Source organism: Rhinoderma darwinii, chromosome 5 (genome assembly GCF_050947455.1).
Source record: "Rhinoderma darwinii isolate aRhiDar2 chromosome 5, aRhiDar2.hap1, whole genome shotgun sequence".
Taxonomy (NCBI): domain Eukaryota; kingdom Metazoa; phylum Chordata; class Amphibia; order Anura; family Rhinodermatidae; genus Rhinoderma; species Rhinoderma darwinii.
Window position 1 is genome coordinate 83,094,005 of NC_134691.1, and position 23,781 is coordinate 83,117,785.

A 23,781-nucleotide genomic window follows, 5' to 3' on the forward strand; every position below is an offset into this window, starting at 1 on the left:
GGAAGCCAAGCCAGCAGAAAATATATGTAATTCTAAAACCACATAAAATAGGTGTTACATCTCAAATATCACTGTACTTGTGCATTTACTGCCAAAGGAAACCAAGATCGAAAGTGCCAGTGCTGCTTTTTAACGGTCTATCTCAAATCAAAGACAAAATAAGGACGGCTTTGACGGTCAAGATGTGTTTTAGGTATTTTACCACTATTTTACAACACTTTCACTTCAGCAGCCTTCGTAATACAAAAGACATTGGTTACAATCTTGGAATCCACGTAGGCTGGTGTTATGGCAGTAGTCTCTTCAGATGGCTCTAAACCCCCACGTCATTATGCCCCCCTCATCATCTGGGACTTTCTATTTTCTTCAGTTTTCCAAGAAAATAGCAATTTGTGTCAAAAGAACAACGGATGTATACGTACGTAATGAATTGTTTGGCGTTATAGGCTTTTACCTCTAATAGTGATGACTCAATCAGGTACAAAAGAAACAGGTTTGCTTTGATGTATTTATAAAAAGAACTACATTTAATGGCGCACTTGGAAACTTTATTAGGAGCACTATAGTAAGAAAGGAGCAAAACAAGACCGGTATTTCTTCATTACAACGCATAAGCTCGCGGTAGCAGCAATACAAGTTGAAAATTCCAACATCTTTTAAAATCATAAATACTGGAATATATTCTACCCAAAAAGTAATTCAGTGGATGCAATTTTTTTTCCCTACATAGCTGTGAACTCAAGTTTCTCCTATAAATAAAAAGTCAAATGTGGAAAGCGAGTGCTTGTTTGTTTGCCTTCCCCTTCACATATGCTGGAGGCAGAGAAGAATTGCATGCCCCTCAGTCCAGTTACTACAACAATGGGCTAGCCGGAGCTTCCCTCCCTCCCAAATGAGGCCCAATGACCGCAGACACTGCCACTCCTGAGAGACTGTCGGAAAAGATGTTAACATGTGATGTAATAAATGGTTTCTACCAGTTTATGTAACGTAATACATCTATGGAAGAACTATACATATGTGTGGAGTCATTGCACAATTTTTCTACGTTTTGATTGGGTTACAAGAAAACAGAGAGGCAGGCGTGACCTTATAATATTATGCAACACGATGACGATGTATCCAATATAAAAAGAATTACACCTGCGGTCAATAATGACCATTGTTGGTGTGGCTGGCTAGTTGGACCCTACTGCATTGTACAGGGCATAAATAATAGGTGATGCAGCGTGAAGGTGTTGATACATTTTTAGATGTCACTAGAGCCAGTTACAGTTGTTCTTTGAAAGTCCGCCATCTTTCACTCATAACAGAGCTACTCACAGTCTATTACAGCACCCCTATAACAGAGCCAGCTTATCAGTGCCCCATAACAGAGGTTATAGAGGGATGAAGACGTCCATGACAGAAGCATGGCCTGGGGGCACCACAAATAGCCCTCCTGGACTCGAGCCACATACATGTACCATAGGATGAGAAACTAGACTTTGAGTTCAGACCTTGACCTCAGAATAAAATAGGTAGTCGCTATAATTCTCCTCTTATAAAGCAGAAAGTGAGACCCAGTAAAAACGTGATGTGGCAGAGAATTTATATTCCCCATAGTTTCCCCTGTATTCAGGCTTGTCATGAATCTGCCCCCATCAAATCCATCAATAAGTACATATAGATAAGGGAATTGCTAGTTCTACAATCGAATGATCACTAGATCAACATATTTCATAGTGGTTGAGGAGGTTTCAGGAGAGGGGTATAGTTATTGCTTTACACACAGTTTGCATAAATATTAATAAAATACATATCCAATAAAGATTTAGGCTACAGTAAGAAAAAAGGTTACATTTACTGCTGACTGGCAAATGATTAAATAGGTAATTCGCTGAAGTTACTCGCTATTACATGCTATCTTTGGATGCAAAAGAGCCTTTGGAGATCAGTTTAAAATCTGGATTTTCCTTCTATACTCAGATCTTAAAGCGCAGATTAAAACCATCAAGGCAATATTCTATCCGATTAAAAGCCTGTCTGAGATTTAAAGGCAGGCTCTATTCCACAGTATAAGTGTGTCAATGGAGTTTACCTGGAATTTCAGCAAATGAACACGATTTCCGACTAGAAGTACACTAACAAAATGGAGCGAAAAGCAAATTGGGTAAAAATACACACCAAATATTTTTGGTGGCTCCCGACTTCTCTCCCTCTGTAAACTGCCCTGCCCTTAATAATATACTACGCTCACACCAATGGGATGTAAATTATGCAGTGCCAATGTTACCCACGTTGTAATTTCTGTGCCCTTCTCAAACTCAAGAGATCAGCCAAGAGGGACAATTAATCTGTGGTGATCATAGGGGTTGTCACTTTCTTTTCTTATTAACTTCTCAGTCAGAAAAGTGATGTGGCATAAATTGTATTAGCATTTTTTTTTTTGGACCGTCTTCCTCCAAGACCTCCACTGTCTCATAGAAATGTTCTATACTTTTATATAACCATCCAATAATCCAAAATCTCTCAATCTGGCACCAATAACTTCCCATTTCAATTAGTTTAATGGTATTTTACTGTATGTGTGCATTTATAATAAATGACCTTTAAATAGGTCTTCCAGGACTTGCCTTTTTTTCTCTTCGGTTGTTGTCTAATTGCTTAACATTGATCCTAAAGTGAAAAATAACCCCATGGCAGCCATTGGATGATGTTTGATGTTGACCACATGATGTGCGGTCACTATGGACGGAACTATATTGTGTCCTAGTAGAATATCAGAAAGTTTTCCCATTTCTTGCAAGGTGATGGGTTACTAAAAAAAAAAAAGCCAAAACCTTTCAGCCCGTTTTTATTTTTTCATTTTTATTTTTTTAAACATCAATGCTTATTACGTGAAATTTAAAAGGGGTTGTCGACTACCGGACAACTGATGACCTATCCACTGGATCAGCTGCTACGGTGGCCTGCGGGAACTGGGTGCCATTGCACAGTATGCAATGTAAGGAGCCATAAGCAGTTGGCTCTGTACATTGCATAGCGGCCGTGCTGCAGAACTGCTCCTATTCACTTGCATAGGAGCAGAGCTGTAGTACAGCAGCTCGGCCGCTATTCCATGACCGGAGCCAACTGGTTCCGGTATGGACGTCCGGTGTCTACAGGCCACCGGAGCAGCCAATCTGTGCCGGGTCCGGGTGTCGGACCTCCACAGATCATATACTGATGACCTATAAGGTGGATAGGTAAGCAGTTGTCCGGTAGCGGACAACCCCTTTAATAAGGAATTTGCATTTTGAGCATCTCTGCTAGGAGGTTACGGCTTCTGATAATACGACCTCCTACAATATTCCAAAGGTCACCTACAATAAGTCAATTTATAACATAATGATCAAACAAAAAAAAGATATAATTTTTGCATAACCGTAAAAACTCCCCCATACAAATATAATAAATGATAACATATTAGAATAAAATATACACTCACAAGTACATAATCCCTTGTGAAGAATACAAAATAAGTGCTTCTGATGAAAACCCTGGGGGAAATCAAACTCTTTGCCACTGTCCTGTAGTGATCACCCACGGCACACAGATGGCAGCCTGTATTATGTGAATGGACCTCAGAAAAGCTCATAGGATTTAGTAAAATCCATTTTCCTAAGTTGTTGATTCGACCAGTTTTGTCTGTGAATGCTTTTAACCTTAAAGAAGAGAAAAAAAAAAAAAGAAGAAGAAGAAGAAGAAGAAGAAGAAGAAACCTGCCTCAGGTCACAAAGATGACACAGGAATGAAAGCCGGACGCACAGCTATACAGGGTTGTTCTGAAAATACCTTACCCTAATCCTGCAGGTAAAAATGCGCATTCCAGAAGCTGCCGAAGCTCAGAATAGATCTGTCATACGCTGACAAGTGAAATAGACCAGGCAAGGCCGCACTTGTCACTTCCTACTCTTCTATTGCTGCACACATTTAAGGCACCGAAAATACAACAAGACATGCGGTTTGGCTTTTCCTTCCTTTATTTAAACGACAGTAGAGGTCACTTCCGCATATTGAATGGTAGGCCAATTCCTTGGTGTTATTCTTTTAAAGGGGAAGAAACAAAACAAAATATCTGTAGGCTTTGAACATTCCAGAGGCTTTTCAAATCAAAAGCCCAGATAATCCAGCAGTGAATACGCCACTACTAGTATAATATTCACATGAATGATCTGTCCCATCAGTGTAACCAGAGACAATTATGTATCTCAACCCCAAGCTGAAGGTGTCACAAGCATTTATGATCAAGAGCGCGGCCCTCCACGAAAGTAAGGCTCTTCTCACACTGGGTTTAATGGTCTCCATATGAAGTATTCACCGGGAAAACCTTCTGACATACGTTAAATGGAGGCAATGACGGATGCCTAACAGTAGCATCCATCACACAGACTATAATATGCGTTCAGTGCATCTTTCACCCATAGGCTATAACAGTATCCCTGATGTATACTGCCCAACAGAGGCTAAAAGACTTGACATACATGTCCAGGGCCGCCATCAGGGCAATACTAGTGGTACTCCCGCCAGGGGCCCGGCCACATGGCTGAAGAAAAGAAGCCCGCCGGGCTATCGTCGACCCCCTCGGACCATCGCCCCCCCTCGCAACGCTCGCGGGGCCCCCACCGCAGACCTGTTGTAACTTCACGAACTGGACGGGGAAGATGCAGAATGAGAAGCAGAAGCGCTGTGTGGAGATCCCGCCTCCCAGCCAGCTTCTTCTCTACACCGCCAACTGGAGTGTTTCCCCCTCTCCATCCTGCTAGCCATCCCTCCTGACCCCACTTGTAGAATATATAAAGTATACTAAAATGTTTGGTTTTCTTTCGATTTTCCTAGCGGTTTTTTGCCAAAATTTTCGCAATCGCAGCAAAATTGACGCATTTTTGCTGCGATTATGTAAAAATCGCGGCAAAACCGTGTGATTTGTGCCGCAATTCCGAAAATTGCATATTAAAAAAAAAAAAAAAGATACAAAACATGAAAAAATTAGTGCAGTTAGGCTATATTCTCACACTGCAGTAAGATCACGCTTTTGCCACAATTTTGCAAATTATTGGCCTTATTCAGACAGCCATATTTGGTCTGGGATATACTGAGCGTGCATGGCCAGGCCAAATACAATTCATGGAGCCGGACTCCTAGCATCACATTTATCAATGCGGCTAAGAGTCCCTACCTCTCCACGGGAATACTGCCCCATACTGTAATGATGCTTTCAGTACGGGACCGGGGACAGTCTTCCCAGTGGACGGACTCCTATGTTTATATGTGATCGGTCAAGGGAAATATGGCCGATACACAGACCGAACATGGAAGTCTGAATAAGGCCACTTACTTGTCTCCTATTTTTGGTGCGGATTGCGCACTGAAAATTCACTGCAAATTACAATATAAGGCTATATTCAGACCAACGTGTGTGAAATCAGCCGTGAAGAATGTCCGTTTTTTCACGGCTGACTTGCACCCGTGCGGGACCCGTTTTCACAGATCCCTCACAGACGAGTCTATTGAGGGATCCGTGAAAATGCACAAAAATAGGACGTCCTATTTTTTTTTTTTACAGGCCCTTCACACGGTCCGTTAAAGCAATGACCATATTAATTACCCCATAGAAATACATGCAGCCGTGTGACGGTCATTAAAAAAAATGTCCTTCACATGGACGATTAACACGTTAGTCTGAATAAGCCCTAACTCATGTGAATGGGGTTTGTCAAAACCCCATGCATGTGCAGCAGAAAATAAATCTGCATGGAATTTGGGACGTGCTGCTGATTTATAACCCCTTAACGCTATATCACGTAACTGTACGTAATAAGTGTTAGGTATGTATGGGAAGTATAGAGCGAGGTCACGGGCTGAGCTCGCTCCATACACAGCGGGTGACGACTGTTACGCAGCCGACACCTCACTGCAACGGGCGGAATTATTGATCACTTTGATTACGACCGTTTAAAACCTTAAATGCCGCAGTCAATCGCGACCACGGCATATAAGTGTTAGAACCCCCCCCCCCCCACAGCACGATGGGCTGTTAACAACGGTTGTTATAGAAGCCTGGGGGCCAAATGAAAGCCCCCAGGTCTGCCATCTTTTTACTCCTTCGGAGCTCAGCCTCCGGCAGGGCTTCAAAAGAGGACTGTCAGAATCACGATATACTGAAATACATTAGTATTGCAGTATATCATGCAAGCGATCCAACGGTCGCTGCTAAGTCTCCTAGGGGACGAATAGAAAAAGTTAAAAAAAAGGTTAGATCAAAGGTTATTTTTATGCTTCAAAAATAAAGTATTAAAAGTAAAAAAAAAAAAAACAAAAAAAAAAAACCTTTTCACATTTTTTCCCTATGTATATATGTGTATATATATATATATATATATATATATATATATATATATATATATATATATATGCGCAAATTGCTGGTTTTTGGTCACCTTAGCGCTGCAAAAAAGTGATCAAAAAGTCGTATACCCCAAAATGGTATCGGTAAAAACTACAGCGCACCCTGCAAAATTTAAGCCCTCTAATTGCTAAATTGATGGAAAAATGAAAAAGCTCTGGCTCTCAGAATATGGCGACACAAAACATTTTAATTTAGCAAATAGTTTTATTTATTTTTTTAAGTGGTAAAACATAAAAGCAAGACATATAAATTTGGTATCGCCGTAATCTTATCAACCTGTAGAATAATGTGAATATGTAGTTTTTACTGCCTGATGGATACCGTAAAAACAAATCCCCCCAAAAAATGGCACAATCCCTGTTTTTTGCCCATTTCACCCCCAAAAAAAAAATAATAATTCAGCTTCCCAGTACATTATGCGGTACAATAAATGGTGCCAAGAAAAAGTTACAACTTGTCCCGCAACAAACAAGACCCCATATCGCTATATAGACGGAAAAATAAAAAATTATAGCTTTTGGAATGTGGGGAGGAAAAACAAAAAAGTGAAAATCCAAAAAATTGCTGAGGGAAGGGGTTAAATCAGCTGCATGCCCATTATGTTGCAAAATTGTACCGTATTTCATCCTTTACCACGTAAAGGGTTAATTTGCTGTAAATCCCTAGCAATTTCTGTAACGCACACATTGACGAATTTGGTGCACAAAATCCGCATCAAAACCGCAGGGAATTCCGCAGGTAAAATCTGCACCCAATAGTGCGTTTTTTTCTACGTTTTTAGGTGCGGTTTTTAGATTCTGATGCGGAAATAGGTGCAGGTTTTATGCTGCAGATTGTTTTCCTTTTTTTTTCCAACTATTCAGAAACAATTCGCAAGCAGAAACGCAAGATACCTTGAAATGTATCATATTTTCAAATACGCACTGCAGGTCAATTTTTGTAGAGGAGATTTCTTGATCTCATTTACTTTGCTGGTCCTGTATTACACTGCGGATTTGCCGCACGAAAATATCCGCGACAAATTTGCACGTAATAAGTACATAATAAGTGCATTTGGCCTAACAGGTTTTTCTTAACTCACCCGTGTTGGATTTGACAAGGATTCCGATGACCTGCCGATGATTCTGCCATGCATATGAGGTTTCCGCAACTCAGTTCACATGCTGCGAAAATTTTTCCACGTGTATTTTTGTCCGCCATGATAAGAAATCCACCACATCAATAAGTAGCATGCTCATTATTTTGCATGGAAAAGCCGAGGATAAGCAACATTGAATGGCAAGTTTTTTGCAGGCAGAAAATCTGCCTCGAAATTCCTTTAGCCTTTCTCTGCCTCCCATTGATGTCAATAGGAGGTCAGAGACGGAAATGCCTGTAGAAAGGACATGTCGCTTCATTTCTCGTGGGGAAAACAGCCTTCGTCTCCCGTTGAAATCAATAGGAAGCGATTTCGGGTGTTTTTTGCCGCAGTTTCCGCTGCAAAAAAATGCGGCAAAAAACTGAACAGGGCCTTATTCTTGTGCGGATCTGCTACACGCTTTTGGCGTCAGAAATCAAAGGGTAAGCCTCAGATTTTTGCTGTGAAAAAAACACATTGAACTTTAAATGGCAACGTAAGAACGAAGCATTAGTTCTCCTTAGATCCTCACAAGCGCTTCCCCCTCCACATCATGTTGTTGCCCTAAGTTTATCGTGTACGTCAGGAAATCTCCTAACGTACACTATAAACAACGTAGACGATAATTCACAGGGCTCCATTATGCTATGTGCATTTAGCCTAATTCGGGCTGGTAGCCGTCGGTATACCTTATTTTTGACGGATGGTAGAGCGTAGTAGACTTTGTTATTCCGGAGTCCCCAGGCAGAGCATCACAAGTGCTCTACCCATGGACTTTGTCCCTGGGAAAGCTCCTGACATCACTGTCCATATATTTAAAGTGACGACAGGGGATTCTCCAGGACCGGAATCCCTGGCCAGAGTATTGCCGACGCTCCGGCCGTGTACTCAGGCTTTGCAAAGCTTCAGACGTCACTTCACGTATATGGACATCAGGAACAGTGCCATAGTCCTTGGGCAGAGCACTAATAGAATGCTCCAGACCTGTTCATAGACAGTGACTTCAGTAGTTTCCCCTGGGCCATTCCCCGGGCAATGTATCTCACTGTATGCCATACAGTCGGATACGTTTTGGCTAAATAGATCAAAATCCGGAGAATTAACAGGTCACTGCCGGCTCCATGGTTTCCTTCACTGTAATGACATCAGCACCAAAATCAGTTAATGCGTATAACGTACAAACGTGAGTGCCACACTTTCCGCTGTCTACCCCCGGTAATAGAGGGGGGGGGCCCAGATATCTTGGCTATGTGGGGCCCAGAAATGCCTGATGGCGGCCCTGTACATGTCAAACATATAGGATAGATCAGGAAGGTGTGTGAGCTGCATATTGCCTATGATAGATCAATTGTAAACCTGACTAGTAATTGCTTTCTGCATAGAATTATAATTTCTTAATTTATGTTGATTGGACAACTACTGAAATAAAACGTAAAGGGGTTGTACCAGAACCGACAAATATCACCTATTCACAGTATACATCCATATAAATAGTAGTTATATGATTTAGGAAAAGCATACATGGTCATACAAGAAAGCAGCCAGCCAACATGAATCTTCCCCATACACAGATGGGCAGCGGAATGTGCCAATTTTGGTGGAAACTGGAAACTGCAGACATTAATCTAATTTGTATGGGCAGCATAACTCACCCAATGCATTATCCTAGTTCTACTAAGCCATTTCCAAAACACAGAATATATGAAAGAAATATTAGATTGTAACCTTGACCTATCGTGTATTAGAAACTCACAATGCACAGGTAGGTTTAGCTGGCGTTTTCAGGCTAGAATGGTAGAACTGATGCGCACACACACCTTTCATTTTCCAAAGACGACAATGGAAATAGACTAGAAACGCTAGCATCCTGTATTCTACCAGAGCACCAGTTTGAACGATTCTTCCCTGTTAACATTAAAAATAGATGACAGAAGGCGTAACTCGTATATAATCTAGCAAACTACTTTGGCGAACTGGGCCTTAGGCACATTAATACATCACAGACATTACATCACATCTACCAGCACCACAGCCCCCTCCTCTCATATCTCTCTCTATTAGTATAAAGAAGAATTTTCTGAGCTGAAGGTGAAGCCTAAACTATAATCTCCGGGGATGCTGCGGTGTCATTTGCCGTGTCCTTGGATTAAACTTCCAGTAAAGAGTTTTTAGCACTGACCTTGAATACATTTTGTATGTGGTAATGTTGTCCTTTAGCGTGCCCCTCACTTAGTGTTAGCAAGGTCAAACCAGCTTTCCCTACGAGAATAAAGATTCCTGTTTTTCAAGTAAATGCCCCTGAAATCCTTAAAGTTCTCTGCGCACTGCGCTTATAGAATCCCTCCATGTCAGTACCAAGCATTTGCGGATGACGTATCTTAGTATAAGAAAATCCTCTTAGTTTGAAAGCACATTGCTCATCTATTACAGTAGTAAAATCGGAAATTTCACAACAGGAATATTTTTAAAACCATATTACAAGAGCAAACAGCATTTACCAGAAAAAGTCACTAATTTGCCCTATTGTGTGAAGTCTTAATTTTTTTATGCAGTTGTCTCGGAGTTAATTTGGTAGCCAACATGGATAATAGATGCTGGGTGGTTGTGGCAGCAACCACTAATGGCAGCCATTGTGGCGCTCGTAGGGTTTTTCATTCAGCATCCCACAGTCTCGTAATAGCATACAAATCTGCATGCAGAGTGTGATTTGTTCTACATGCAAGTCGATTGTACTCATGAACCAGGAGGAGAAGAAGGAATATTGTTACAGGTCTAGCTCAGGTTGTGTCTAAAACTCCACAAAAGATAATGGATTTTAAAAAAAATAAAAAATTTCTGCAGACTTCTGCTCTAATTCACCCCAGCTTCAGGTGAAAATTATAGTATATGTGTGTCGGGCTGTGTCAGACCATGACCCTTTTGCTAAGCTCCACCCACTTGTAGGACAAATGGCGGAGGCGGCTTACAAATGCCAAAGCCTCAAATTTTTGCACAAATTAAAACTTTTCTGCATAGAGTGCGTAATAAATTCCCCCCATAGATTATATATTAAGTAGGGTTGGGTTGACATGAGCTGGCCATCCACACACAGAAATAAAGGACGATACAGATGTGCCCTTCCATACCTTTCCTCTTATCTCAACATATCCTGATATGTGTGGCGCTCACGGCCAGCTTTGAAAAGACCCTGATATCGTGATACTTGGTCACGTGGAGTCTATGCTATATGTGTCTATGTATGGCCACCCAGTGGTTGTGATGTGTATTGAAGCCTTTCAAGGACTTTTGCTAGCATGTCACGATATTGTATTGAATTAGTTTCATGACAAATTGGTGTCCTTAACTAAATTCAAGAAAAAAAATAAAGGTTTGACATCTGTAAAAATTTACGAACATCTGTCACAGAGAGGAACTTTATTGAAAATGGAAGAATCCAGCATGGGCAAAGACTGGTCAAAAGAATTAGACTTCCAAGCATTTACCCACGCCCTCCAACCCCTTTCGTGTACGCTCACCATTCTTTGCTTTACTGCTGTGCAAGAGAAGTCGAACATTTCCAAACATGAGTAAAAGCCCGGATTACCCTGTAATGGTCACTATTCTTGTATTAGATAACATAAGAAAAATGAATACACAATAGATGCCTGTGAGAGCATGCAGTCACCTACCAATAGGTGTACATACAGTGGAAGGCAGAATTGGGTGACAGCCAGCTATTATAATCATGGCATGTGAAGTATGCACACGGAGGGGAGGGAGCAGGACAGGTTAAGGGTATGTTCACACGTAGTCAACCAAAACGTCTGAAAATCCAGAGCTGTTTTCAAGGGAAAACAGACCCTGCTTTTCAGAGGTTTTTTAACCAACACGCATTTTTCGCGGCGTTTTTCGCGCCGTTTTTTACGTCTGTTTTTGGAGCCGTTTTCATTGGAGTCTATGAGAAAACAGCTCCAAAAACGTCTGAAAGAAGTGTCCTGCATATAATGTATATATGTGTCCTGCACTTCTTTTGACGAGGCTGTATTTTTACGAGTCGTCGTTTGACAGCTGTCAAACGACGACGCGTAAATAACAGGTCGTCTGCACAGTACGTCGGCAAACCCATTCAAATGAATGGGCAGATGTTTGCCGACGTATTGGAGTCGTATTTTCAGACGTAAAACGAGGCATAATACGCCTCGTATACGTCTGAAATTTGGCCGTGTGAACATACCCTAAGGCAGCATCATGGGACACTGGAATGGATCATTTCAGAAATTCCATCCACAGAAATTAGATTCTAATTTTTTTCCTGAAGGAATAATAATTTTATGTGAACAGGTTTAGTTCAAGATTTCCCTGAACTATTGTGGGATTATCGTAATATCATCATACAGAAAACAAGCGCTATAGAACAAGATCTCAGGAGGGAGCTGCCAACAAAATTAAAACACCAAACTCCTATATTGTCGCTATTACAAATCAAATCATTGTCATTTATTTTCCATTTAAAACCAAGCCATGACACAATAGGTGTTGATTTAAATTTTTTTTTTTTTTTAAAACAGAACTTTAAAAATTAGTTAAAGGGGTATTATCCTCATATAATACCATACCTCCCAACCGTCCCGGATTCAGTGTGACCGTCACGGATTCCAGGCGTTGTACCGCTCTCCCAGGCAGCTATCGGTATTTCTCAGGTTCAACTGTATCTGCACCCTCAGCACGCAGATAAAGTCGAATCCAATGCTGAAACAAAGAACAGTCAGCTCCCTGCTTCAGCATTCACTGTGTGAAGCGGCAGTGTCCTGCTCCGCACAGACAGGCGCGATGCAGTGATGTCATTGCGCCTGTCGGCGCCGAGCCACTCATAGTACTCCTCCACTTGCCGTGGGAACGGGGCAAAGTTTATTTTTTTATTAGGCACTATGGTGCATTATACTGTATAGGGGCACCTGCTAATGGGGCATTATAGTGTATAAGGCAGGTGCTAAGAAGGCATACGGTATGGGGCAACGAAGGGGACATTATACTGTATGGTGCATCTGTGTGGACATTATACTGTGTGCGGGCAGCTATGGTGGCATTATACTGTGTAGAGGCAGCTATTTGGCATGGTACTGTGTGGGGGCAGCTATAGGAGCAATATACTGTGTGGGGGCAGCTATAGGAGCAATATACAGTGTGGGGGCAGCTATAGGAGCAATATAATCTGTGGGGAGGCACTATGGGAGCATAATATTGTGTGGGCTGAACTAGCTGTGTATGGGCGGGGATTGGGCGGGGATAGAGGCATGGCTTAACAGGGAAAATATTTGCGGTGGCACGCTGCGCGGCATTGGTTGTCCCTCTTAACACTGCTTGAAAGTTGGGAGGTATGATTATACTGTAGCATATATCTCTAGGATATACTATAACTGATTGGTGGAGGTCTGATCTCGGACTCAGCGGGGTGGGGGTGGCCTGGAAGCACTGCTGTACAGGAGAAATTAGTGAATTAGGCTTAAAGGCTATGTGAACCTCTGAACACTTCCCGCTGTCCAGCTCCCGCAGACCAGATGGATTCGGGTTCAGTGCAAGATATAGCTTACATGTATCCATGCTACATAGAAGCTGTATCTCAAAAAGTAAATTTTATTTAAAAAAAACAATTGCATTAAAGACCATGATGCATTTTTTAGTTTTATAGAAGAAAAAAAAAGGTTCAAAGTTTTACATAGCCTTTCAGCGCTGTGCCTACACCACTAATTTCTCTTACACAGCGGTGCTTCCTCATTAAAAGGGTTTTCCCATCAGAAACATTTATGACATATCCACAGGAGATCCACCTCTGGGACCCACACTTACCTCTATAACTGGGCCCTTTACACCTCGTTCTACCTTTTTCTGCTCCCGCTGCCACGCGGCCACTTCCTGACTGTATGGTAGGGAGTTCCGAAAACAGCGTAGCTCGCTGAGCTACGATGTTTTCGTAAGTCCCATAGGTGGGACCCGCATCGATCTGACATACTTATCCTGTGGATATATCATAAATGTTCCTCATGGGAAAACCCCTTTAAAGGTTTACATAGCCTTTAACTAGAATTGTGCCACTTCTTTCTAAGGATTGTGGGGGTCCTCGCAGTCGAACCCCCTTCGATAAGGGATCCTAGCAATATGCCATCACTTACTTTAGTGGGAAAACCCCATCTTTGAAATGTTGTATTAATTCATATTTAAAAGAGAACAGGGCATGAGAGATCAAATCCAGCAGAATAATGAATGGATTACCTTATACAATCTACTTGCATCGTTTTAATTGCCTTTAATAATTACAGTATCACTGTAGCTCTATGAGGGCATAGAAAAGGTGGAATGGGGAAATTCAAGTGTCTCATTCAATGGGAGAGAATAAATAGCCATCCTGAAGAGTAAACCGCAGGCATTTGTTACGGTTAGGGCATGTGCACACACACTAATTACGTCCGTAATTTACGGACGTATTTCGGCCGCAAGTAGTGGACCGAACACAGTGCAGGGAGCCGGGCTCCTAGCATCATAGTTATGTACGATGCTAGGAGTCCCTGCCTCTCCGTGGAACTACTGTCCTGTACTGAAAACATGATTACAGTACGGGACAGTTGTCCGGCAGCGAGGCAGAGACTCCTAGCGTCGTACATAACTATGATGATAGGAGCCCGGCTCCCTGCACTGAGTTCGGTCCGGAACTTGCGGCCGAAATACGTCCGTAAACTACGGACGTAATTAGTGTGTGTGCACATACCCTTAATAGCAAGACAGTTTTTAGAGTGATAATCAGCAAACAAAATAGAAGACAAGCAAAGCATCAATACAAGTCATTTTATATGGCAAACGTTTTTCTTATTTTTAAAGGGGTTGTTTGTTTAGAATACATATTTTCAAAAACATACTATTAGGGAATTCGGAATAAATAGATTGGGATCTCCCACTAAGGAGTCCCATCAATTAGCCAGGGCAGAAAGTTGTTACAAAGAGTGTCTTTCGCTCTGGAGGACTCGGGCTGTCTGCGCAATGCATGAACATGTTATCAATTGCAATGGAACTGTATAAGGGTATGTGCACACGATAACGACCATTATGTCTGAAATTACGGCGCTGTTTTCAGGAGAAAACACCTCCTGCATTTTAGACGTAATTGCTCGTACTCGCGTTTTGCAAGGCGTCAATTACGGGCGTAATTTTGAGCTGTTAGTCATTGAATTTAATGAAAAACAGCTCAAATTACGTCCCAAGAAGTGTCCTGCACTTATTTTACGCATCGCTGTCAAAAGACGACGCGTAAAATGACTGCCTCGTCAAAGGACAGGTTGTCGGCACAGTACGTCGGCAAACCCATTCAAATGAATGGGCAGATGTTTGCCGACGTATTGGAGCCATATTTTCAGACGTAAATCGAGGCGTAAAACGCCTCGTTTACGTCTGAAAATAGGTCGTGTGAACCCAGCCCAATGCTTTATTGCTCCTGTAGTGGCGAGCAGGAAAATGATCACTTGCTGCCAGGTTCCCTCACAGATTACAGCCGATTGCTTGGGTCCCCAGCAGCTTCTCTCAATGCTTACACAAAAGGGATTGCCCAAAGCGGTCAACCTCTTTAACCCCTTAACGCAAAATCATGTAACTGTACTTGATCAGGGTTAAGGGGAAGTATGGAGCGAGCTCACTCCATACACAGCGGGTGACGGCTGCGTTACGATGCAGACAACTCACGGGCGGAATCAAAGTTTACTTTGATTCCGCCCGTTTAACATCTTAAATGCCGCAGTCAACCGCGGCATTTAAATTGTTAGAATTACGGGGCGCCCCCTCAAACAAGACGTCTCGCAACCCCTGAGGTGCGATTGAACAGTAACAAAGGCTGCTATGGCAGCCTGGCTGCCTTTCAAAGGCCCCCAGGTCTGCCATCTTTGTACTCCCTTGAAGCTCTGCCTCCGGCAGGGCTTCAAGGGAGACTGTCAGAGTCATATATATATATATATATATCTCAAACACGCTAATTGCTGTTTTTTGGTCACCTTAGCGCTCCAAAAAAAATTAAGTAAAAAGTGATCAAAAAGGTTGCATATACCCCAAAATGGTATCAGTGAAAACTACAGCTCGCCCCGCAGAATTTAGGCCCTCACATCGTTAAATTGATGGAAAAATTAAAACGTTATGGCTCTCAGAATGTAGCGACAAAAGATTTTTTGAATTTAACAAATAGTTTGCTTTTATGTTTCACCACTTTTAAAAAAAAACAAAACATAAATTTGGTATCACCGTAATCATATCAACCTGTAGAATAAGGCGAATATGTAGTTTTTACTGCCTAATGGATGCCGTAAAAACAAGACCCTCCAAAAATGTTGTAATCTCAGTTTTTTCCCAATTTCACCCCACAAATTTTACAGCTTCCTAGTACATTATGCGGTAGAATAAATGGGGCCTTGAAAAACTAAAACTTGTCCTGCAAAAAACAAGCCCTCATATGGCTATAGAGATGGAAAAATAAAAAAATTATAGCTTTTGGAAGGTGGGGAGGAAAAAACAAAAGTGGAAATCCGAAAAATGGCAGATGAGGGAAGGGGTTAAAGAATAGCAGTCTTGATGCATGGTATGTGTAGCCATCTTTGTAGGACATATACAGATCAAGTAAAAACATCAGATTAAATATCTATTCAGTCTCTATAGGAACCAAAATACATATGAAAAAAGGGCCAATACAATTTCTACTTTTAGTAACTACTTGACCGTTTGGGATGGTAAAAATTTTAAATATACTAGAACATAAAAGAGAAAACACTGGATCCATCTAAAGAGAACATACCCCAAATGATAGATTTCTGGCTAGAAACTATTGGGACCACTAGAATAAAGAAAAATAGACTATACCAGAGTACTAAGAATATGTCGATTTTGTTAAACGGAATGGTGAATAAGTATGGCCGAGTGACTCATACAGAAAACTGGTAACACATCACCGCCCCCTCGTTTTTCATTGTAAGAGTTGAGCAGATAACATTTATGATGGGCTCAGCCAGAAACAGAACAGAATTATAGTAATAAATATCACACAAGTAGGAGTTGCTGAACCATGATTAAATCACTAGGTGAAAGTAATTAAATACGTACAGTATCTTCTCTAGGGAATACGCCGATTACTGATAACAGTTTCTATATTTTACCATTGAATTTGAAAAAGGGGAAAAAAGAAAGACGAGGCGCTCCTCTAAGGTGATATCGTAGGGCCACTGTAACGAACAGACCAGAGTGCAAACAGAGTATAACGCACACGCACTCTTTTTGGTTGTGCAGTGGTATCGGCACAACACAAACTTAGAGCGTATGAAGTACGTAGACTCAGTGGATATGCAGTCGGCTGGCCTTCGGAATAGGCACCCGGAGCTGGCTTCACCAGCAGGTTCTGATGGTTATAATGTTCAAAGTACAAGGGAAAAAAAAATACTCCTTGATGGCGCTCCTGCAAGGTGTCGAGTTACCAGATGGTTTAGGATAAAAAAAAAAAAAAAAGCTTCATCACAAGGATATGAATAAAATGCCTATTTATTGTATAAAATACAGAAGTAGAATTTTTTTTTTTTTTAAAACACACACATACACATGCATGCTACGCGTTACCAGTACCTTCAGGCATATATTTTACCATTATTCTCCCATTAGGAGAATAATACTCCTATACCATTAAGCCAGGAAAAACAAACACACACACACACACACACACACACACACACACACACACACACACACACACACACACACACACACTTTTGAGCCAACGACAGAAGTGGATCAAAAAAGAAGGATTTAAAAAAACTGGGCCAAAAACTGCATCAAGACAGGGTGTGTAATCCTGGTCTTAAAATGAATTTTCCATCAATGTGTGAACGGTGGAAGACCGACCTACAGGGACCCCATGATCAGCAGAATAAAAAAGGGATACATTAGTAAGTATTCATAGAGGTGAATTTAAAGAGGCTCTGTCACCACATTATAAGTGTCCTATCTCCTACATAAGGAGATGGGCGCTATAATGTAGGTGACAGTAATGCTTTTTATTTAAAAAAAATGATCTATTTTCACAACGTTAGGAGCGATTTTGGTTTATGCTAATGAGTTGCTTAATGCCCAAGTGGGCGTATTTTTACTTTCGACCAAGTGGGCGTTGTACAGAGGAGTGTATGACGCTGACCAATCGGCATCATGCACTCCCCTCCATTCATTTACACAGCAGAACCGCGTTCTTACTAGAACATGATCTGCAGCCACATACACAGCGATTCTGCTTGATTAACGTTAATCCAGTGTCCTGATAATGAATACACATGACCATCCAGCCTGGACATCATGTGTATTCAGAATCCTGACACTTCTGAATCTTTTCTGTGAGATTTACAGCAAGGGAAACGAAATCTCGTTTACCTCCGTGATCTCGCGAGATTTCGTATCCGTTGCTGGAATCTCACTGCTGAAGACGGTCATGGCTGCTGAATGAGCGTGCTAATAAATTTGCAACCCAAAATCCATCAACTGTGATCAACAGAATCTAAGGCTACTCTATGGTTTTTGCCAGAGCCCAGCGCAAGGCAGGTTGGACTTTGCAGCATAGAACCCAGGTTGTTTTAACAGAACTCGGTGTTGGATAAGAGGTGCAATGCAGGCCATACCAGAGCAGATAAGACAGCCCGAGGGTAAACAGAAAGTCCAAATCATAAACCTAGTGCACATCAGGGATTGCAGAGGTCAAAACCAGCCGGGAGCAGAAAGTCCAAGTCAGTAAGCAAAGGGTAATCCAGAGACAAGAAGAGGTCCAGTTCCAAAAAGTGCAAATAGTCAAGAGGTACAGAGTATAGTCAGTAGATTGATCAAACACATGGGAACAAGGAAAATCACAAGCAAAAAAAACCCAGAACCAACCCAGATTTAAATACTCCACCCTTCAATCTGATAGGAAGAAAGACAGAAGTGGAAAAGGCTCAACAACGAAAAAAGCAGAAACCGCCGAGAAGCTAGACTAGTAGTCATTGTAATCTTAAAAGGGACGGACGTTTCCTAACAGAGGCCTTGTGCTAAAATAAAAATTTCAAAAATGCAAGATTTCCCTCCATCATTCTGCACTCAATACCCCATAATGCCGTGGTGAAAAACAGAACGTTAGCAATCTTTGCGAACTTATGTCAATGCAATATTTTAGTTTTTTTTCATTTTTAATAAGTATTCAGACCCTTTAAGTACTTAGTTGAAGCACCCTTGGCAGCGATAACAGCCTCCAGTCTTCTTGGGTAGGATGCCACAAGGTTTGCACACTTGGATTTGGGGATTTTCAGCCAGTCTTCTTTGCAGATCCATTCAAGCTCTGTCACGTTGGATGGGGACTTTCGGTAGACAGATTTTCAGGTCTCTCCAGAGATGTTCGCTTGGGTTCAAGTCAGGGGTCTGGCTGGGCGACGCAAGGCTATTTACAGAGTTGTCCCATAGCCACTCCTGTGTTGTCTGGGCTGTGTGCTTAGGGTCTTGATGGAAAGGGAATCTTCGTCCCAGTCTGAGGTTCAGAGCACTCTGGATCAGGTTTTTATTAAGAATATCTCTGTACTTTGCTCCATTCATCATTCCCTCAAGCCTGACCAGTCTTCCTGTCCCAGCTGCTGAAAAACACTCCCACAGCATGATGCTGCCACCACCATGCTTCACTGTAGGGATGGTATTGGGCAGGTGATGAGCAGTGCCTGGTTTCCTCCAGACAGGACGCTTAGGCCTCATTCACACGGCAGGGTTTCCCGGCCGGGTGCCGGCCGTTCATAAATCGGCCGGCACCCGGCTGCATTAGGAATAATAGACCCCTAATGGGGCTATTCACACGACCGATTTTTTGACGGCCGGAAAAACCGGCCGTCAAAAAATAGGACATGCTCTATCTTCGCCCGGGTACCCGGCCCCCATAGAAGTCTATGGGGCCGGGTAATACACGGCCATCACCGGGATGTGTCCCGAGTGATGGCCGGGTTTTCCGGAGCTTGTGCTCTATCTCCTCCTCCTCACAGCGCAGAGTGCATGTGAGGAGGAGGAGTTGATGCCATTCTGATGAATCGCATCGCTGTACACTGTGTGGCAGGGCCGGGGTGTACAGCAGGTGGAAGGGAGCGCTGCGCTGGCTCCCTTCCCCTGCTTGTTTTCCTGGCCCGGCGACACCTTCGATGGCGCAGCTAGTAGCAGCAGCTGCTGCTGCTGCGGCTGCTACGACTGCAGCGACGCCACTATAGCAGAGCAGGGAGGTATCTCCCCGCTCTGCTATGTGCTAGCCGCACTTTAGCTCCTTGAAGGAGCGGAATCCCCGTGTTTTCGGGGATTCCGCTCCTGGACAGAGCGCTTGATGTCTCTGTCCATATCTGGGCAGTGACATCAGGGGAAACTCCTGAATCGGAATCCCCGAACACATGGGGATTCCCCTTCAGGAGTTGCAGCTGATGTCACTGTCCAGATCTGCCCGGCCCGGCACGGATGCAAAACTTTATGCAAACCGGCCGGGCAGAATGGGCGATTTTACCGGCCGGCACTCGGGCGCAACCCGTTCATGTGAATCCCGCCTTAGAATTGAGGCAAAAAAGTTCAATCCTGGTTTCATCAGAGCACAGAATCTTGTTTCGTACAGTCTGAGAGTCCTTTAGGTGCTTTTATGCAAAACTCCAGGTGGGCTTTCAGGTGTCTTTTATGGAGGAGAGGCTTCTTAGGCCTTATTCACACGACAGTGAAAAAAAATGTCCATTTAAAACTGATCAACTGTCAGTTTTTCATGGCCATTTTGCATCAGTGTGTCTCTAAATTTTCATCCGTTTCAAGTCCATCTGTCCGTTTTTAATGGCCGTTTGACATCCATTTTGCATCAGTTTTTCATGGCCGTTAAAAAAAACTGATGAATTTCATTGGTCAGGCTTTTTTTGTCCCAGCCCCCTGAAAACAACCAAAGGAAGGTCACATGTTCACCTAGACTCTATTTACAGCCTCCCTGTATATGATGCCACACACCTCCCTGTATATGATGCCACACCAGCCTCCCTGTAGATGCCACACCAGCCTCGCTGCAGATCATGCCACACCAGCCTCCCTGCAGATCATGCCACACCAGCCTCCCTGCAGATCATGCCACACCTGCCTCCCTGTAGATCATGCCACACCTGCCTCCCTGTAGATCATGCCACACCTGCCTCCCTGTAGATGCCACACCAGCTTGCCTGTATATGATGCCACACCAGCCTCCCTGTAGATGATGCCACACCTGCCTCCCTGTAGATGATGCCACATCTGCCTCCCTGTAGATGATGCCACACCAGCCTGCCTGTAGATGCCACACCAGCCTCCCTGTAGATGCCACACCAGCCTCCCTGTAGATGCCACACCAGCCTGCCTGTAGATGCCACACCAGCCTGCCTGTAGATGCCACACCAGCCTCCCTGTAGATGCCACACCAGCCTCCCTGTAGATGCCACACCAGCCTGCCTGTAGATCGTGCCACATACTCACGAGAGCAGCTCCGTCTCTTGTCTTCTTCACTTGTGGTCACTCGTCTGCACGGGATCTGGCAAGGCAGCGCGACGGGGCGATGACGTCATCGAGGCGCCTTCAAACCCATGAAGACGAGTGACCACACCTGAAGAAGCGCCGCAAACGTGAGTATGCCAACGATAGCCAGCAAGGGAACTACTAGTTCCCTTGCCAATCCCCATGTAACAGATCAGTTTTTAACGGTTGTTACATGTATTGACAGCCGTTAAAAACTGATCCATTGACTTCTATGGGGGCCGTCAGGCCGTTAAAACGGCCAAATATAGGACATGTCCTATTTTTTGACGCCCATTATTCACGGGCCGTTAAAAAAACGGCCGTGTGAATGCACCCATAGAATATCATTGTTCTGAAAACGGCCATGTGAAAGCCGTTAAAAGGACAGCCATCACATGGCCGTTTTTCACTGTCATGTGAATGGGGCCTTACTGGCCACTCTGCAGCACTCCACCAATTTGGGCTTTATGGCAGTGATGGTTGACCTTCTGGAAGTTTCTCCAGTTCTGAACTGGAGCTCAGCCAGAGTGACCATTGGGTTCTTGGTTACCTCTCTCACCAAGGCCCTTCTCCCCCTGATTACTTAGTTTGGTGGGACAGCCAGCACTAGGAAGTGTCCTGGTTGTTCCAAAGTTCTTCGATTTAAGAATTATGGAGTCCACTGTGCTCTTGGCAACTTTCAGTGCAACATACATTTTTTAGTACCCTTCTCAGATCTGTGCCTCCATACAATCCTGTCTCTAAGCTCTACAGGCAGTTCTTTTCTCCTCATGACTTGGTTTTTGCTCTGATATGCATGGTCAGCTGTGAGACCTTACATAGACTGGGGTGTGTCTTTCCAAATCATGTCCAATCACATGAATTTACCACAGGTGGACTCCAATCCAGGTGTAGAAACATTTCAAAGACAATGTAGAGAAATGAGAGGTCCCCAGAGCTAAATTTCAAGTGTCATAGCAACGAGTCTGAATACTTCTGTCCATGCAAAATTTTTGTTTTTCATTTTTAGTAAATTTGCAAAAATGTTTAACATTCGGTTTTCACTTTGTCATTATGGGGTATTGAGTGCAGAATGATGGGGGAAAAAAAACCTTGAAAGATTTTTTTTTTTTTTAATTTTAGCACAAGGCCTTAACATAAAACATGAAAGGATCTGAATACTTTCCAAATACATTGTATCTTAAAATAGGAGAGACACAATTCGATCTACCTAACAATCACTTCAACCAAAGCTTCTGCTTCAAAGCATGCAACCAGGAGAAAATGTAATATCCAAAGCATTCCCGTTACTAACCAAGCAATTTCCAACAAAGAAATGAGCAGGACAATGAACTACAGGTGAATAGTGAAAGTCCGTTTGACAAATTCTAAAAAGTTTACTTTCCTTGGGTCACAAGATGCAGAGAGCTCAGGAGTCTCATAGCTTCTTTCATCCATATTGTGACAACCTCAGACATTTCATGATCTGCCCCCATTCTCTGAATAAATGTTATACCCTCTAGAGATGTAAATTATTTATACAACTTCACCGGCATGACGCTGCTCCATGAAGGTCCTTAGGTTGTCACTAACAGAACACTTTTTTTTTTTTTTTTTTAAAGGCATTGTGACTTTGTGAGAAATTATGATTTAGGCCATGTAACAATACTAGCTTGTTCCATTCTCTACAGGAACACTACCTATAACTTTCAATTTATTTGTGAATAAACTTTTCCCGAATTGAGGGAGCTGCAGAGTTTAACAGAGTTCAAATGGAATGAATAAAGAACCAGGACCCTTGCTGAGATTCATGGACGACAATGGCCTTTTACCCCCTTGACAGCCTAATTCAAGTACAATCATGGGATCACTTCTATAAAAGCTCTCTCTTTACTTAATTGCTGCTTTTCATTCCTTTATTCTACAGTCTTGTCCACATTCATTCCTTCGCCCTTTCTCCTTTGTACAGAATCACTTGTGCCTAGTAAACATTGATCTTTCCTATAATACCTATTCTTGTAATTTGGGCTAAATCTTGTAACCTTGGTGTCCTATAGGCAAAAATAGCATAACGCTGACCTAAACTTTTTTTTTTGTGTGTCTTTTTATTCAAAGGTCATATTTTTTTTTGTCCTATGATAAATGTGCAAAGTTACAACAGGATATATTGGAGCCAATAATATAAAAATATTGTACAGTTTATTTTTCTGCTAGAACATTTTCACAACTCATACTTTTTCAAATGACATAAGCCCACGAGCCGCTGATCAGTGGGTCCTGCTTCTGAATGCCCTGGTGAACAGTTGATATTACTGGCCACACATTGTAGTATTACACGGCTCCCATTCATTCAAATAAATACACGGCTGGTCCTAGTCTGCCAAAGTGGATGCTGCGCTTTTCTAGCGGCTCTCCGCGCTGGCTTATGTAGAACTGGGAACTCCCACCTCCTCTATAATATCCAAAACCCCTAATAGGGAAAATGTAAAGGGGTGGACTACCGTTTTTGGGACAATTGTGTTTTGTTTGTTTTTTATTGCAAATATTGACACTGCTTATTTAATTATTTATTTCTTTTAATCCAAATATATTCAAGATGTCTTTGAGCTAACTTTTTAGATCACGTTCCTGGAGACTACAGTCTTTTATATTACCTACCAACCATTCCCCATTTCATCTTCCAGCATGCATGTGTGGAGATAAT

The 23,781-nt window shown here is 42.6% G+C and overlaps 1 protein-coding gene across 5 annotated transcripts in view; it reads right to left on the reverse strand.

Moving 5' to 3' along the window:
- The window catches only part of FAM110B (family with sequence similarity 110 member B), a 323,890-nt gene that overhangs the window by 36,139 nt on the left and 263,970 nt on the right, over nucleotides 1–23,781 (reverse strand). Inside the window, exon 1 of one of the 5 annotated variants that reach the window (XM_075826221.1) lies at nucleotides 3,822–3,872. The exons of the other annotated variants lie outside the window; for them this stretch is intronic. The gene's annotated coding sequence lies outside the window, so the exon portion shown is untranslated. Of the gene's footprint in view, nucleotides 1–3,821; nucleotides 3,873–23,781 lie in introns of those variants that run through there. 5 annotated transcript variants of the gene reach the window in all.